The sequence below is a fragment of the Haliotis asinina genome, chromosome 1, assembly GCF_037392515.1.
Source record: "Haliotis asinina isolate JCU_RB_2024 chromosome 1, JCU_Hal_asi_v2, whole genome shotgun sequence".
Taxonomy (NCBI): Eukaryota; Metazoa; Mollusca; class Gastropoda; order Lepetellida; family Haliotidae; genus Haliotis; species Haliotis asinina.
The window spans coordinates 72,305,259-72,318,839 of NC_090280.1; the positions used below are offsets into that span (position 1 = coordinate 72,305,259).

A 13,581-nucleotide genomic window follows, 5' to 3' on the forward strand; every position below is an offset into this window, starting at 1 on the left:
GATTCTATTCAACTGTTTCCCATAACGTCTACGTTACTTGTCGGGAACAGCCAGACTGCACATCAACTCTTATGGCATCCACATTCGGCAAATTCTCAGTACTTGAAACCTTGTGCCATGTCCATGCCTGAGCCCCCAAATGTTCAGCACATGAATTGTGCCTTTTGACGTCTCCTGCCACAAAAGCTGGAGTAAATAGACCACCAACCTCAATATTAATTTTCTTTCTTTCTTGTCTGAAATCAAAGGTCTTTTCTTAGGATTGAAGCTTGTCAGGCAACCTTCATTTGTAGTGTAAATCAAGAGTTGACGAAAAGTATATTCACGGTACAATTGCTCTCATGATAGCCCAAGCTGCGATTGCCATGGAGACATGATTTTCTATAGATTAAGGAAGCAAAAGAGGTGTGGCAGCGGTGGGATTCGAACCCACGCCTCCGAAGAGACTGGTGCCTTAAACCAGCGCCTTAGACCGCTCGGCCACGCTACCCGTACATTAGTAACACCGGATTCTATTCAACTGTTTCCCATAACGTCTACGTTACTTGTCGGGAACAGCCAGACTGCACATCAACTCTTATGGCATCCACATTCGGCAAATTCTCAGTACTTGAAACCTTGTGCCATGTCCATGCCTGAGGATCCAAATGTTCAGCACATGAATTGTGCCTTTTGACGTCTCCTGCCACAAAAGCTGGAGTAAATAGACCACCAACCTCAATATTTATTTTCTTTCTTTCTTGTCTGAAATCAAAGGTCTTTTCTTAGGATTGAAGCTTGTCAGGCAACCTTCATTTGTAGTGTAAATCAAGAGTTGACGAAAAGTATATTCACGGTACAATTGCTCTCATGATAGCCCAAGCTGCGATTGCCATGGAGACATGATTTTCTATAGATTAAGGAAGCAAAAGAAGTGTGGCAGCGGTGGGATTCGAACCCACGCCTCCGAAGAGACTGGTGCCTTAAACCAGCGCCTTAGACCGCTCGGCCACGCTACCCGTACATTAGAAGCACCGGATTCTATTCAACTGTTTCCCATAACGTCTACGTTACTTGTCGGGAACAGCCAGACTGCACATCAACTCTTATGGCATCCACATTCGGCAAATTCTCAGTACTTGAAACCTTGTGCCATGTCCATGCCTGATCCCCCAAATGTTCAGCACATGAATTGTGCCTTTTGACGTCTCCTGCCACAAAAGCTGGAGTAAATAGACCACCAACCTCAATATTAATTTTCTTTCTTTCTTGTCTGAAATCAAAGGTCTTTTCTTGGGATTGAAACTTGTCAGGTAATCTTCATTTGTAGTGTAAATCAAGAGTTGACGAAAAGTATATTCACGGTACAATTGCTCTCATGATAGCCCAAGCTGCGATTGCCATGGAGACATGATTTTCTATAGATTAAGGAAGCAAAAGAAGTGTGGCAGCGGTGGGATTCGAACCCACGCCTCCGAAGAGACTGGTGCCTTAAACCAGCGCCTTAGACCGCTCGGCCACGCAACCCGTACATTAGTAACACCGGATTCTATTCAACTGTTTCCCATAACGTCTACGTTACTTGTCGGGAACAGCCAGACTGCACATCAACTCTTATGGCATCCACATTCGGCAAATTCTCAGTACTTGAAACCTTGTGCCATGTCCATGCCTGAGGATCCAAATGTTCAGCACATGAATTGTGCCTTTTGACGTCTCCTGCCACAAAAGCTGGAGTAAATAGACCACCAACCTCAATATTTATTTTCTTTCTTTCTTGTCTGAAATCAAAGGTCTTTTCTTAGGATTGAAGCTTGTCAGGTAACCTTCATTTGTAGTGTAAATCAAGAGTTGACGAAAAGTATATTCACGGTACAATTGCTCTCATGATAGCCCAAGCTGCGATTGCCATGGAGACATGATTTTCTATAGATTAAGGAAGCAAAAGAAGTCTGGCAGCGGTGGGATTCGAACCCACGCCTCCGAAGAGACTGGTGCCTTAAACCAGCGCCTTAGACCGCTCGGCCACGCTACCCGTACATTAGAAGCACCGGATTCTATTCAACTGTTTCCCATAACGTCTACGTTACTTGTCGGGAACAGCCAGACTGCACATCAACTCTTATGGCATCCACATTCGGCAAATTCTCAGTACTTGAAACCTTGTGCCATGTCCATGCCTGATCCCCCAAATGTTCAGCACATGAATTGTGCCTTTTGACGTCTCCTGCCACAAAAGCTGGAGTAAATAGACCACCAACCTCAATATTAATTTTCTTTCTTTCTTGTCTGAAATCAAAGGTCTTTTCTTGGGATTAAAGCTTGTCAGGCAACCTTCATTTGTAGTGTAAATCAAGAGTTGACGAAAAGTATATTCACGGTACAATTGCTCTCATGATAGCCCAAGCTGCGATTGCCATGGAGACATGATTTTCTATAGATTAAGGAAGCAAAAGAAGTGTGGCAGCGGTGGGATTCGAACCCACGCCTCCGAAGAGACTGGTGCCTTAAACCAGCGCCTTAGACCGCTCGGCCACGCTACCCGTACATTAGAAGCACCGGATTCTATTCAACTGTTTCCCATAACGTCTACGTTACTTGTCGGGAACAGCCAGACTGCACATCAACTCTTATGGCATCCACATTCGGCAAATTCTCAGTACTTGAAACCTTGTGCCATGTCCATGCCTGAGCCCCCAAATGTTCAGCACATGAATTGTGCCTTTTGACGTCTCCTGCCACAAAAGCTGGAGTAAATAGACCACCAACCTCAATATTAATTTTCTTTCTTTCTTGTCTGAAATCAAAGGTCTTTTCTTGGGATTGAAGCTTGTCAGGTAACCTTCATTTGTAGTGTAAATCAAGAGTTGACGAAAAGTATATTCACGGTACAATTGCTCTCATGATAGCCCAAGCTGCGATTGCCATGGAGACATGATTTTCTATAGATTAAGGAAGCAAAAGAAGTCTGGCAGCGGTGGGATTCGAACCCACGCCTCCGAAGAGACTGGTGCCTTAAACCAGCGCCTTAGACCGCTCGGCCACGCTACCCGTACATTAGAAGCACCGGATTCTATTCAACTGTTTCCCATAACGTCTACGTTACTTGTCGGGAACAGCCAGACTGCACATCAACTCTTATGGCATCCACATTCGGCAAATTCTCAGTACTTGAAACCTTGTGCCATGTCCATGCCTGAGCCCCCAAATGTTCAGCACATGAATTGTGCCTTTTGACGTCTCCTGCCACAAAAGCTGGAGTAAATAGACCACCAACCTCAATATTTATTTTCTTTCTTTCTTGTCTGAAATCAAAGGTCTTTTCTTAGGATTGAAGCTTGTCAGGCAACCTTCATTTGTAGTGTAAATCAAGAGTTGACGAAAAGTATATTCACGGTACAATTGCTCTCATGATAGCCCAAGCTGCGATTGCCATGGAGACATGATTTTCTATAGATTAAGGAAGCAAAAGAGGTGTGGCAGCGGTGGGATTCGAACCCACGCCTCCGAAGAGACTGGTGCCTTAAACCAGCGCCTTAGACCGCTCGGCCACGCTACCCGTACATTAGTAACACCGGATTCTATTCAACTGTTTCCCATAACGTCTACGTTACTTGTCGGGAACAGCCAGACTGCACATCAACTCTTATGGCATCCACATTCGGCAAATTCTCAGTACTTGAAACCTTGTGCCATGTCCATGCCTGAGGATCCAAATGTTCAGCACATGAATTGTGCCTTTTGACGTCTCCTGCCACAAAAGCTGGAGTAAATAGACCACCAACCTCAATATTTATTTTCTTTCTTTCTTGTCTGAAATCAAAGGTCTTTTCTTAGGATTGAAGCTTGTCAGGTAACCTTCATTTGTAGTGTAAATCAAGAGTTGACGAAAAGTATATTCACGGTACAATTGCTCTCATGATAGCCCAAGCTGCGATTGCCATGGAGACATGATTTTCTATAGATTAAGGAAGCAAAAGAAGTCTGGCAGCGGTGGGATTCGAACCCACGCCTCCGAAGAGACTGGTGCCTTAAACCAGCGCCTTAGACCGCTCGGCCACGCTACCCGTACATTAGAAGCACCGGATTCTATTCAACTGTTTCCCATAACGTCTACGTTACTTGTCGGGAACAGCCAGACTGCACATCAACTCTTATGGCATCCACATTCGGCAAATTCTCAGTACTTGAAACCTTGTGCCATGTCCATGCCTGAGCCCCCAAATGTTCAGCACATGAATTGTGCCTTTTGACGTCTCCTGCCACAAAAGCTGGAGTAAATAGACCACCAACCTCAATATTAATTTTCTTTCTTTCTTGTCTGAAATCAAAGGTCTTTTCTTGGGATTGAAGCTTGTCAGGTAACCTTCATTTGTAGTGTAAATCAAGAGTTGACGAAAAGTATATTCACGGTACAATTGCTCTCATGATAGCCCAAGCTGCGATTGCCATGGAGACATGATTTTCTATAGATTAAGGAAGCAAAAGAAGTGTGGCAGCGGTGGGATTCGAACCCACGCCTCCGAAGAGACTGGTGCCTTAAACCAGCGCCTTAGACCGCTCGGCCACGCTACCCGTACATTAGAAGCACCGGATTCTATTCAACTGTTTCCCATAACGTCTACGTTACTTGTCGGGAACAGCCAGACTGCACATCAACTCTTATGGCATCCACATTCGGCAAATTCTCAGTACTTGAAACCTTGTGCCATGTCCATGCCTGAGCCCCCAAATGTTCAGCACATGAATTGTGCCTTTTGATGTTTCCTGCCACAAAAGCTGGAGTAAATAGACCACCAACCTCAATATTTATTTTCTTTCTTTCTTGTCTGAAATCAAAGGTCTTTTCTTAGGATTGAAGCTTGTCAGGCAACCTTCATTTGTAGTGTAAATCAAGAGTTGACGAAAAGTATATTCACGGTACAATTGCTCTCATGATAGCCCAAGCTGCGATTGCCATGGAGACATGATTTTCTATAGATTAAGGAAGCAAAAGAGGTGTGGCAGCGGTGGGATTCGAACCCACGCCTCCGAAGAGACTGGTGCCTTAAACCAGCGCCTTAGACCGCTCGGCCACGCTACCCGTACATTAGTAACACCGGATTCTATTCAACTGTTTCCCATAACGTCTATGTTACTTGTCGGGAACAGCCAGACTGCACATCACCTCTTATGGCATCCACATTCGGCAAATTCTCAGTACTTGAAACCTTGTGCCATGTCCATGCCTGAGCCCCCAAATGTTCAGCACATGAATTGTGCCTTTTGACGTCTCCTGCCACAAAAGCTGGAGTAAGTAGACCACCAACCTCAATATTTATTTTCTTTCTTTCTTGTCTGAAATCAAAGGTCTTTTCTTAGGATTGAAGCTTGTCAGGTAACCTTCATTTGTAGTGTAAATCAAGAGTTGACGAAAAGTATATTCACGGTACAATTGCTCTCATGATAGCCCAAGCTGCGATTGCCATGGAGACATGATTTTCTATAGATTAAGGAAGCAAAAGAAGTGTGGCAGCGGTGGGATTCGAACCCACGCCTCCAAAGAGACTGATGCCTTAAACCAGCGCCTTAGACCGCTCGGCCACGCTACCCGTACATTAGAAGCACCGGATTCTATTCAACTGTTTCCCATAACGTCTACGTTACTTGTCGGGAACAGCCAGACTGCACATCAACTCCTATGGCATCCACATTCGGCAAATTCTCAGTACTTGAAACCTTGTGCCATGTCCATGCCTGAGCCCCCAAATGTTCAGCACATGAATTGTGCCTTTTGACGTCTCCTGCCACAAAAGCTGGAGTAAATAGACCACCAACCTCAATATTTATTTTCTTTCTTTCTTGTCTGAAATCAAAGGTCTTTTCTTAGGATTGAAGCTTGTCAGGCAACCTTCATTTGTAGTGTAAATCAAGAGTTGACGAAAAGTATATTCACGGTACAATTGCTCTCATGATAGCCCAAGCTGCGATTACCATGGAGACATGATTTTCTATAGATTAAGGAAGCAAAAGAGGTGTGGCAGCGGTGGGATTCGAACCCACGCCTCCGAAGAGACTGGTGCCTTAAACCAGCGCCTTAGACCGCTCGGCCACGCTACCCGTACATTAGTAACACCGGATTCTATTCAACTGTTTCCCATAACGTCTACGTTACTTGTCGGGAACAGCCAGACTGCACATCAACTCTTATGGCATCCACATTCGGCAAATTCTCAGTACTTGAAACCTTGTGCCATGTCCATGCCTGAGCCCCCAAATGTTCAGCACATGAATTGTGCCTTTTGACGTCTCCTGCCACAAAAGCTGGAGTAAGTAGACCACCAACCTCAATATTTATTTTCTTTCTTTCTTGTCTGAAATCAAAGGTCTTTTCTTAGGATTGAAGCTTGTCAGGTAACCTTCATTTGTAGTGTAAATCAAGAGTTGACGAAAAGTATATTCACGGTACAATTGCTCTCATGATAGCCCAAGCTGCGATTGCCATGGAGACATGATTTTCTATAGATTAAGGAAGCAAAAGAAGTGTGGCAGCGGTGGGATTCGAACCCACGCCTCCAAAGAGACTGATGCCTTAAACCAGCGCCTTAGACCGCTCGGCCACGCTACCCGTACATTAGAAGCACCGGATTCTATTCAACTGTTTCCCATAACGTCTACGTTACTTGTCGGGAACAGCCAGACTGCACATCAACTCCTATGGCATCCACATTCGGCAAATTCTCAGTACTTGAAACCTTGTGCCATGTCCATGCCTGAGCCCCCAAATGTTCAGCACATGAATTGTGCCTTTTGACGTCTCCTGCCACAAAAGCTGGAGTAAATAGACCACCAACCTCAATATTTATTTTCTTTCTTTCTTGTCTGAAATCAAAGGTCTTTTCTTAGGATTGAAGCTTGTCAGGCAACCTTCATTTGTAGTGTAAATCAAGAGTTGACGAAAAGTATATTCACGGTACAATTGCTCTCATGATAGCCCAAGCTGCGATTACCATGGAGACATGATTTTCTATAGATTAAGGAAGCAAAAGAGGTGTGGCAGCGGTGGGATTCGAACCCACGCCTCCGAAGAGACTGGTGCCTTAAACCAGCGCCTTAGACCGCTCGGCCACGCTACCCGTACATTAGAAGCACCGGATTCTATTCAACTGTTTCCCATAACGTCTACGTTACTTGTCGGGAACAGCCAGACTGCACATCAACTCTTATGGCATCCACATTCGGCAAATTCTCAGTACTTGAAACCTTGTGCCATGTCCATGCCTGAGCCCCCAAATGTTCAGCACATGAATTGTGCCTTTTGACGTCTCCTGCCACAAAAGCTGGAGTAAGTAGACCACCAACCTCAATATTTATTTTCTTTCTTTCTTGTCTGAAATCAAAGGTCTTTTCTTAGGATTGAAGCTTGTCAGGTAACCTTCATTTGTAGTGTAAATCAAGAGTTGACGAAAAGTATATTCACGGTACAATTGCTCTCATGATAGCCCAAGCTGCGATTGCCATGGAGACATGATTTTCTATAGATTAAGGAAGCAAAAGAAGTGTGGCAGCGGTGGGATTCGAACCCACGCCTCCAAAGAGACTGATGCCTTAAACCAGCGCCTTAGACCGCTCGGCCACGCTACCCGTACATTAGAAGCACCGGATTCTATTCAACTGTTTCCCATAACGTCTACGTTACTTGTCGGGAACAGCCAGACTGCACATCAACTCCTATGGCATCCACATTCGGCAAATTCTCAGTACTTGAAACCTTGTGCCATGTCCATGCCTGAGCCCCCAAATGTTCAGCACATGAATTGTGCCTTTTGACGTCTCCTGCCACAAAAGCTGGAGTAAATAGACCACCAACCTCAATATTTATTTTCTTTCTTTCTTGTCTGAAATCAAAGGTCTTTTCTTAGGATTGAAGCTTGTCAGGCAACCTTCATTTGTAGTGTAAATCAAGAGTTGACGAAAAGTATATTCACGGTACAATTGCTCTCATGATAGCCCAAGCTGCGATTGCCATGGAGACATGATTTTCTATAGATTAAGGAAGCAAAAGAGGTGTGGCAGCGGTGGGATTCGAACCCACGCCTCCGAAGAGACTGGTGCCTTAAACCAGCGCCTTAGACCGCTCGGCCACGCTACCCGTACATTAGTAACACCGGATTCTATTCAACTGTTTCCCATAACGTCTACGTTACATGTCGGGAACAGCCAGACTGCACATCAACTCTTATGGCATCCACATTCGGCAAATTCTCAGTACTTGAAACCTTGTGCCATGTCCATGCCTGAGCCCCCAAATGTTCAGCACATGAATTGTGCCTTTTGACGTCTCCTGCCACAAAAGCTGGAGTAAGTAGACCACCAACCTCAATATTAATTTTCTTTCTTTCTTGTCTGAAATCAAAGGTCTTTTCTTGGGATTGAAGCTTGTCAGGTAACCTTCATTTGTAGTGTAAATCAAGAGTTGACGAAAAGTATATTCACGGTACAATTGCTCTCATGATAGCCCAAGCTGCGATTGCCATGGAGACATGATTTTCTATAGATTAAGGAAGCAAAAGAAGTGTGGCAGCGGTGGGATTCGAACCCACGCCTCCGAAGAGACTGGTGCCTTAAACCAGCGCCTTAGACCGCTCGGCCACGCTACCCGTACATTAGAAGCACCGGATTCTATTCAACTGTTTCCCATAACGTCTACGTTACTTGTCGGGAACAGCCAGACTGCACATCAACTCCTATGGCATCCACATTCGGCAAATTCTCAGTACTTGAAACCTTGTGCCATGTCCATGCCTGAGCCCCCAAATGTTCAGCACATGAATTGTGCCTTTTGACGTCTCCTGCCACAAAAGCTGGAGTAAGTAGACCACCAACCTCAATATTAATTTTCTTTCTTTCTTGTCTGAAATCAAAGGTCTTTTCTTAGGATTGAAGCTTGTCAGGTAACCTTCATTTGTAGTGTAAATCAAGAGTTGACGAAAAGTATATTCACGGTACAATTGCTCTCATGATAGCCCAAGCTGCGATTGCCATGGAGACATGATTTTCTATAGATTAAGGAAGCAAAAGAAGTGTGGCAGCGGTGGGATTCGAACCCACGCCTCCGAAGAGACTGGTGCCTTAAACCAGCGCCTTAGACCGCTCGGCCACGCTACCCGTACATTAGAAGCACCGGATTCTATTCAACTGTTTCCCATAACGTCTACGTTACTTGTCGGGAACAGCCAGACTGCACATCAACTCCTATGGCATCCACATTCGGCAAATTCTCAGTACTTGAAACCTTGTGCCATGTCCATGCCTGAGCCCCCAAATGTTCAGCACATGAATTGTGCCTTTTGACGTCTCCTGCCACAAAAGCTGGAGTAAATAGACCACCAACCTCAATATTTATTTTCTTTCTTTCTTGTCTGAAATCAAAGGTCTTTTCTTAGGATTGAAGCTTGTCAGGCAACCTTCATTTGTAGTGTAAATCAAGAGTTGACGAAAAGTATATTCACGGTACAATTGCTCTCATGATAGCCCAAGCTGCGATTACCATGGAGACATGATTTTCTATAGATTAAGGAAGCAAAAGAGGTGTGGCAGCGGTGGGATTCGAACCCACGCCTCCGAAGAGACTGGTGCCTTAAACCAGCGCCTTAGACCGCTCGGCCACGCTACCCGTACATTAGTAACACCGGATTCTATTCAACTGTTTCCCATAACGTCTACGTTACTTGTCGGGAACAGCCAGACTGCACATCAACTCTTATGGCATCCACATTCGGCAAATTCTCAGTACTTGAAACCTTGTGCCATGTCCATGCCTGAGCCCCCAAATGTTCAGCACATGAATTGTGCCTTTTGACGTCTCCTGCCACAAAAGCTGGAGTAAGTAGACCACCAACCTCAATATTTATTTTCTTTCTTTCTTGTCTGAAATCAAAGGTCTTTTCTTAGGATTGAAGCTTGTCAGGTAACCTTCATTTGTAGTGTAAATCAAGAGTTGACGAAAAGTATATTCACGGTACAATTGCTCTCATGATAGCCCAAGCTGCGATTGCCATGGAGACATGATTTTCTATAGATTAAGGAAGCAAAAGAAGTGTGGCAGCGGTGGGATTCGAACCCACGCCTCCGAAGAGACTGGTGCCTTAAACCAGCGCCTTAGACCGCTCGGCCACGCTACCCGTACATTAGAAGCACCGGATTCTATTCAACTGTTTCCCATAACGTCTACGTTACTTGTCGGGAACAGCCAGACTGCACATCAACTCTTATGGCATCCACATTCGGCAAATTCTCAGTACTTGAAACCTTGTGCCATGTCCATGCCTGAGCCCCCAAATGTTCAGCACATGAATTGTGCCTTTTGACGTCTCCTGCCACAAAAGCTGGAGTAAATAGACCACCAACCTCAATATTTATTTTCTTTCTTTCTTGTCTGAAATCAAAGGTCTTTTCTTAGGATTGAAGCTTGTCAGGCAACCTTCATTTGTAGTGTAAATCAAGAGTTGACGAAAAGTATATTCACGGTACAATTGCTCTCATGATAGCCCAAGCTGCGATTACCATGGAGACATGATTTTCTATAGATTAAGGAAGCAAAAGAGGTGTGGCAGCGGTGGGATTCGAACCCACGCCTCCGAAGAGACTGGTGCCTTAAACCAGCGCCTTAGACCGCTCGGCCACGCTACCCGTACATTAGTAACACCGGATTCTATTCAACTGTTTCCCATAACGTCTACGTTACATGTCGGGAACAGCCAGACTGCACATCAACTCTTATGGCATCCACATTCGGCAAATTCTCAGTACTTGAAACCTTGTGCCATGTCCATGCCTGAGCCCCCAAATGTTCAGCACATGAATTGTGCCTTTTGACGTCTCCTGCCACAAAAGCTGGAGTAAATAGACCACCAACCTCAATATTAATTTTCTTTCTTTCTTGTCTGAAATCAAAGGTCTTTTCTTAGGATTGAAGCTTGTCAGGTAATCTTCATTTGTAGTGTAAATCAAGAGTTGACGAAAAGTATATTCACGGTACAATTGCTCTCATGATAGCCCAAGCTGCGATTGCCATGGAGACATGATTTTCTATAGATTAAGGAAGCAAAAGAAGTGTGGCAGCGGTGGGATTCGAACCCACGCCTCCGAAGAGACTGGTGCCTTAAACCAGCGACTTAGACCGCTCGGCCACGCTACCCGTACATTAGTAACACCGGATTCTATTCAACTGTTTCCCATAACGTCTACGTTACTTGTCGGGAACAGCCAGGCTGCACATCAACTCTTATGGCATCCACATTCGGCAAATTCTCAGTACTTGAAACCTTGTGCCATGTCCATGCCTGAGCCCCCAAATGTTCAGCACATGAATTGTGCCTTTTGACGTCTCCTGCCACAAAAGCTGGAGTAAATAGACCACCAACCTCAATATTAATTTTCTTTATTTCTTGTCTGAAATCAAAGGTCTTTTCTTGGGATTGAAGCTTGTCAGGTAATCTTCATTTGTAGTGTAAATCAAGAGTTGACGAAAAGTATATTCACGGTACAATTGCTCTCATGATAGCCCAAGCTGCGATTACCATGGAGACATGATTTTCTATAGATTAAGGAAGCAAAAGAGGTGTGGCAGCGGTGGGATTCGAACCCACGCCTCCGAAGAGACTGGTGCCTTAAACCAGCGCCTTAGACCGCTCGGCCACGCTACCCGTACATTAGTAACACCGGATTCTATTCAACTGTTTCCCATAACGTCTACGTTACATGTCGGGAACAGCCAGACTGCACATCAACTCTTATGGCATCCACATTCGGCAAATTCTCAGTACTTGAAACCTTGTGCCATGTCCATGCCTGAGCCCCCAAATGTTCAGCACATGAATTGTGCCTTTTGACGTCTCCTGCCACAAAAGCTGGAGTAAATAGACCACCAACCTCAATATTAATTTTCTTTATTTCTTGTCTGAAATCAAAGGTCTTTTCTTGGGATTGAAGCTTGTCAGGTAATCTTCATTTGTAGTGTAAATCAAGAGTTGACGAAAAGTATATTCACGGTACAATTGCTCTCATGATAGCCCAAGCTGCGATTACCATGGAGACATGATTTTCTATAGATTAAGGAAGCAAAAGAGGTGTGGCAGCGGTGGGATTCGAACCCACGCCTCCGAAGAGACTGGTGCCTTAAACCAGCGCCTTAGACCGCTCGGCCACGCTACCCGTACATTAGTAACACCGGATTCTATTCAACTGTTTCCCATAACGTCTACGTTACATGTCGGGAACAGCCAGACTGCACATCAACTCTTATGGCATCCACATTCGGCAAATTCTCAGTACTTGAAACCTTGTGCCATGTCCATGCCTGAGCCCCCAAATGTTCAGCACATGAATTGTGCCTTTTGACGTCTCCTGCCACAAAAGCTGGAGTAAATAGACCACCAACCTCAATATTAATTTTCTTTATTTCTTGTCTGAAATCAAAGGTCTTTTCTTAGGATTGAAGCTTGTCAGGTAATCTTCATTTGTAGTGTAAATCAAGAGTTGACGAAAAGTATATTCACGGTACAATTGCTCTCATGATAGCCCAAGCTGCGATTGCCATGGAGACATGATTTTCTATAGATTAAGGAAGCAAAAGAAGTGTGGCAGCGGTGGGATTCGAACCCACGCCTCCGAAGAGACTGGTGCCTTAAACCAGCGCCTTAGACCGCTCGGCCACGCAACCCGTACATTAGTAACACCGGATTCTATTCAACTGTTTCCCATAACGTCTACGTTACTTGTCGGGAACAGCCAGGCTGCACATCAACTCTTATGGCATCCACATTCGGCAAATTCTCAGTACTTGAAACCTTGTGCCATGTCCATGCCTGAGCCCCCAAATGTTCAGCACATGAATTGTGCCTTTTGACGTCTCCTGCCACAAAAGCTGGAGTAAATAGACCACCAACCTCAATATTAATTTTCTTTATTTCTTGTCTGAAATCAAAGGTCTTTTCTTGGGATTGAAGCTTGTCAGGTAATCTTCATTTGTAGTGTAAATCAAGAGTTGACGAAAAGTATATTCACGGTACAATTGCTCTCATGATAGCCCAAGCTGCGATTGCCATGGAGACATGATTTTCTATAGATTAAGGAAGCAAAAGAGGTGTGGCAGCGGTGGGATTCGAACCCACGCCTCCGAAGAGACTGGTGCCTTAAACCAGCGCCTTAGACCGCTCGGCCACGCTACCCGTACATTAGTAGCACCGGATTCTATTCAACTGTTTCCCATAACATCTACGTTACTTGTCGGGAACAGCCAGACTGCACATCAACTCTTGTGGCATCCACATTCGGCAAATTCTCAGTACTTGAAACCTTGTGCCATGTCCATGCCTGAGCCCCCAAATGTTCAGCACATGAATTGTGCCTTTTGACGTCTCCTGTCACAAAAGCTGGAGTAAATAGACCACCAACCTCAATATTCATTTTCTTTATTTCTTGTCTGAAATCAAAGGTCTTTTCTTGGGATTGAAGCTTGTCAGGTAATCTTCATTTGTAGTGTAAATCAAGAGTTGACGAAAAGTATATTCACGGTACAATTGCTCTCATGATAGCCCAAGCTGCGATTGCCATGGAGAC

The 13,581-nt window shown here is 44.8% G+C and overlaps 26 non-coding genes across 26 annotated transcripts; all 26 read right to left on the reverse strand.

Moving 5' to 3' along the window:
- Positions 1–408: 408 nt before the first annotated feature.
- Trnal-aag (transfer RNA leucine (anticodon AAG)) lies at positions 409–490 on the reverse strand. Its single transcript has one exon. It is a non-coding gene; the product is annotated as a tRNA-Leu (tRNA).
- A 426-nt stretch (positions 491–916) lies between these two features.
- On the reverse strand, positions 917–998 carry Trnal-aag (transfer RNA leucine (anticodon AAG)). The gene has a single exon. It is a non-coding gene; the product is annotated as a tRNA-Leu (tRNA).
- A 426-nt stretch (positions 999–1,424) lies between these two features.
- On the reverse strand, positions 1,425–1,506 carry Trnal-aag (transfer RNA leucine (anticodon AAG)). Its single transcript has one exon. It is a non-coding gene; the product is annotated as a tRNA-Leu (tRNA).
- Positions 1,507–1,932: 426 nt separating this feature from the next.
- On the reverse strand, positions 1,933–2,014 carry Trnal-aag (transfer RNA leucine (anticodon AAG)). The gene has a single exon. It is a non-coding gene; the product is annotated as a tRNA-Leu (tRNA).
- A 426-nt stretch (positions 2,015–2,440) lies between these two features.
- On the reverse strand, positions 2,441–2,522 carry Trnal-aag (transfer RNA leucine (anticodon AAG)). Its single transcript has one exon. It is a non-coding gene; the product is annotated as a tRNA-Leu (tRNA).
- Positions 2,523–2,948: 426 nt separating this feature from the next.
- Positions 2,949–3,030, reverse strand: Trnal-aag (transfer RNA leucine (anticodon AAG)). Its single transcript has one exon. It is a non-coding gene; the product is annotated as a tRNA-Leu (tRNA).
- Positions 3,031–3,456: 426 nt separating this feature from the next.
- Positions 3,457–3,538, reverse strand: Trnal-aag (transfer RNA leucine (anticodon AAG)). Its single transcript has one exon. It is a non-coding gene; the product is annotated as a tRNA-Leu (tRNA).
- Positions 3,539–3,964: 426 nt separating this feature from the next.
- On the reverse strand, positions 3,965–4,046 carry Trnal-aag (transfer RNA leucine (anticodon AAG)). The gene has a single exon. It is a non-coding gene; the product is annotated as a tRNA-Leu (tRNA).
- A 426-nt stretch (positions 4,047–4,472) lies between these two features.
- Positions 4,473–4,554, reverse strand: Trnal-aag (transfer RNA leucine (anticodon AAG)). Its single transcript has one exon. It is a non-coding gene; the product is annotated as a tRNA-Leu (tRNA).
- A 426-nt stretch (positions 4,555–4,980) lies between these two features.
- Positions 4,981–5,062, reverse strand: Trnal-aag (transfer RNA leucine (anticodon AAG)). The gene has a single exon. It is a non-coding gene; the product is annotated as a tRNA-Leu (tRNA).
- Positions 5,063–5,488: 426 nt separating this feature from the next.
- On the reverse strand, positions 5,489–5,570 carry Trnal-aag (transfer RNA leucine (anticodon AAG)). Its single transcript has one exon. It is a non-coding gene; the product is annotated as a tRNA-Leu (tRNA).
- A 426-nt stretch (positions 5,571–5,996) lies between these two features.
- Positions 5,997–6,078, reverse strand: Trnal-aag (transfer RNA leucine (anticodon AAG)). The gene has a single exon. It is a non-coding gene; the product is annotated as a tRNA-Leu (tRNA).
- A 426-nt stretch (positions 6,079–6,504) lies between these two features.
- Trnal-aag (transfer RNA leucine (anticodon AAG)) lies at positions 6,505–6,586 on the reverse strand. Its single transcript has one exon. It is a non-coding gene; the product is annotated as a tRNA-Leu (tRNA).
- Positions 6,587–7,012: 426 nt separating this feature from the next.
- Positions 7,013–7,094, reverse strand: Trnal-aag (transfer RNA leucine (anticodon AAG)). Its single transcript has one exon. It is a non-coding gene; the product is annotated as a tRNA-Leu (tRNA).
- A 426-nt stretch (positions 7,095–7,520) lies between these two features.
- Trnal-aag (transfer RNA leucine (anticodon AAG)) lies at positions 7,521–7,602 on the reverse strand. The gene has a single exon. It is a non-coding gene; the product is annotated as a tRNA-Leu (tRNA).
- Positions 7,603–8,028: 426 nt separating this feature from the next.
- Trnal-aag (transfer RNA leucine (anticodon AAG)) lies at positions 8,029–8,110 on the reverse strand. Its single transcript has one exon. It is a non-coding gene; the product is annotated as a tRNA-Leu (tRNA).
- A 426-nt stretch (positions 8,111–8,536) lies between these two features.
- Trnal-aag (transfer RNA leucine (anticodon AAG)) lies at positions 8,537–8,618 on the reverse strand. Its single transcript has one exon. It is a non-coding gene; the product is annotated as a tRNA-Leu (tRNA).
- A 426-nt stretch (positions 8,619–9,044) lies between these two features.
- Trnal-aag (transfer RNA leucine (anticodon AAG)) lies at positions 9,045–9,126 on the reverse strand. Its single transcript has one exon. It is a non-coding gene; the product is annotated as a tRNA-Leu (tRNA).
- Positions 9,127–9,552: 426 nt separating this feature from the next.
- Trnal-aag (transfer RNA leucine (anticodon AAG)) lies at positions 9,553–9,634 on the reverse strand. The gene has a single exon. It is a non-coding gene; the product is annotated as a tRNA-Leu (tRNA).
- Positions 9,635–10,060: 426 nt separating this feature from the next.
- On the reverse strand, positions 10,061–10,142 carry Trnal-aag (transfer RNA leucine (anticodon AAG)). The gene has a single exon. It is a non-coding gene; the product is annotated as a tRNA-Leu (tRNA).
- A 426-nt stretch (positions 10,143–10,568) lies between these two features.
- On the reverse strand, positions 10,569–10,650 carry Trnal-aag (transfer RNA leucine (anticodon AAG)). Its single transcript has one exon. It is a non-coding gene; the product is annotated as a tRNA-Leu (tRNA).
- Positions 10,651–11,076: 426 nt separating this feature from the next.
- On the reverse strand, positions 11,077–11,158 carry Trnal-aag (transfer RNA leucine (anticodon AAG)). Its single transcript has one exon. It is a non-coding gene; the product is annotated as a tRNA-Leu (tRNA).
- A 426-nt stretch (positions 11,159–11,584) lies between these two features.
- Positions 11,585–11,666, reverse strand: Trnal-aag (transfer RNA leucine (anticodon AAG)). The gene has a single exon. It is a non-coding gene; the product is annotated as a tRNA-Leu (tRNA).
- A 426-nt stretch (positions 11,667–12,092) lies between these two features.
- Positions 12,093–12,174, reverse strand: Trnal-aag (transfer RNA leucine (anticodon AAG)). The gene has a single exon. It is a non-coding gene; the product is annotated as a tRNA-Leu (tRNA).
- A 426-nt stretch (positions 12,175–12,600) lies between these two features.
- Positions 12,601–12,682, reverse strand: Trnal-aag (transfer RNA leucine (anticodon AAG)). The gene has a single exon. It is a non-coding gene; the product is annotated as a tRNA-Leu (tRNA).
- A 426-nt stretch (positions 12,683–13,108) lies between these two features.
- Trnal-aag (transfer RNA leucine (anticodon AAG)) lies at positions 13,109–13,190 on the reverse strand. Its single transcript has one exon. It is a non-coding gene; the product is annotated as a tRNA-Leu (tRNA).
- Positions 13,191–13,581: the final 391 nt, after the last annotated feature.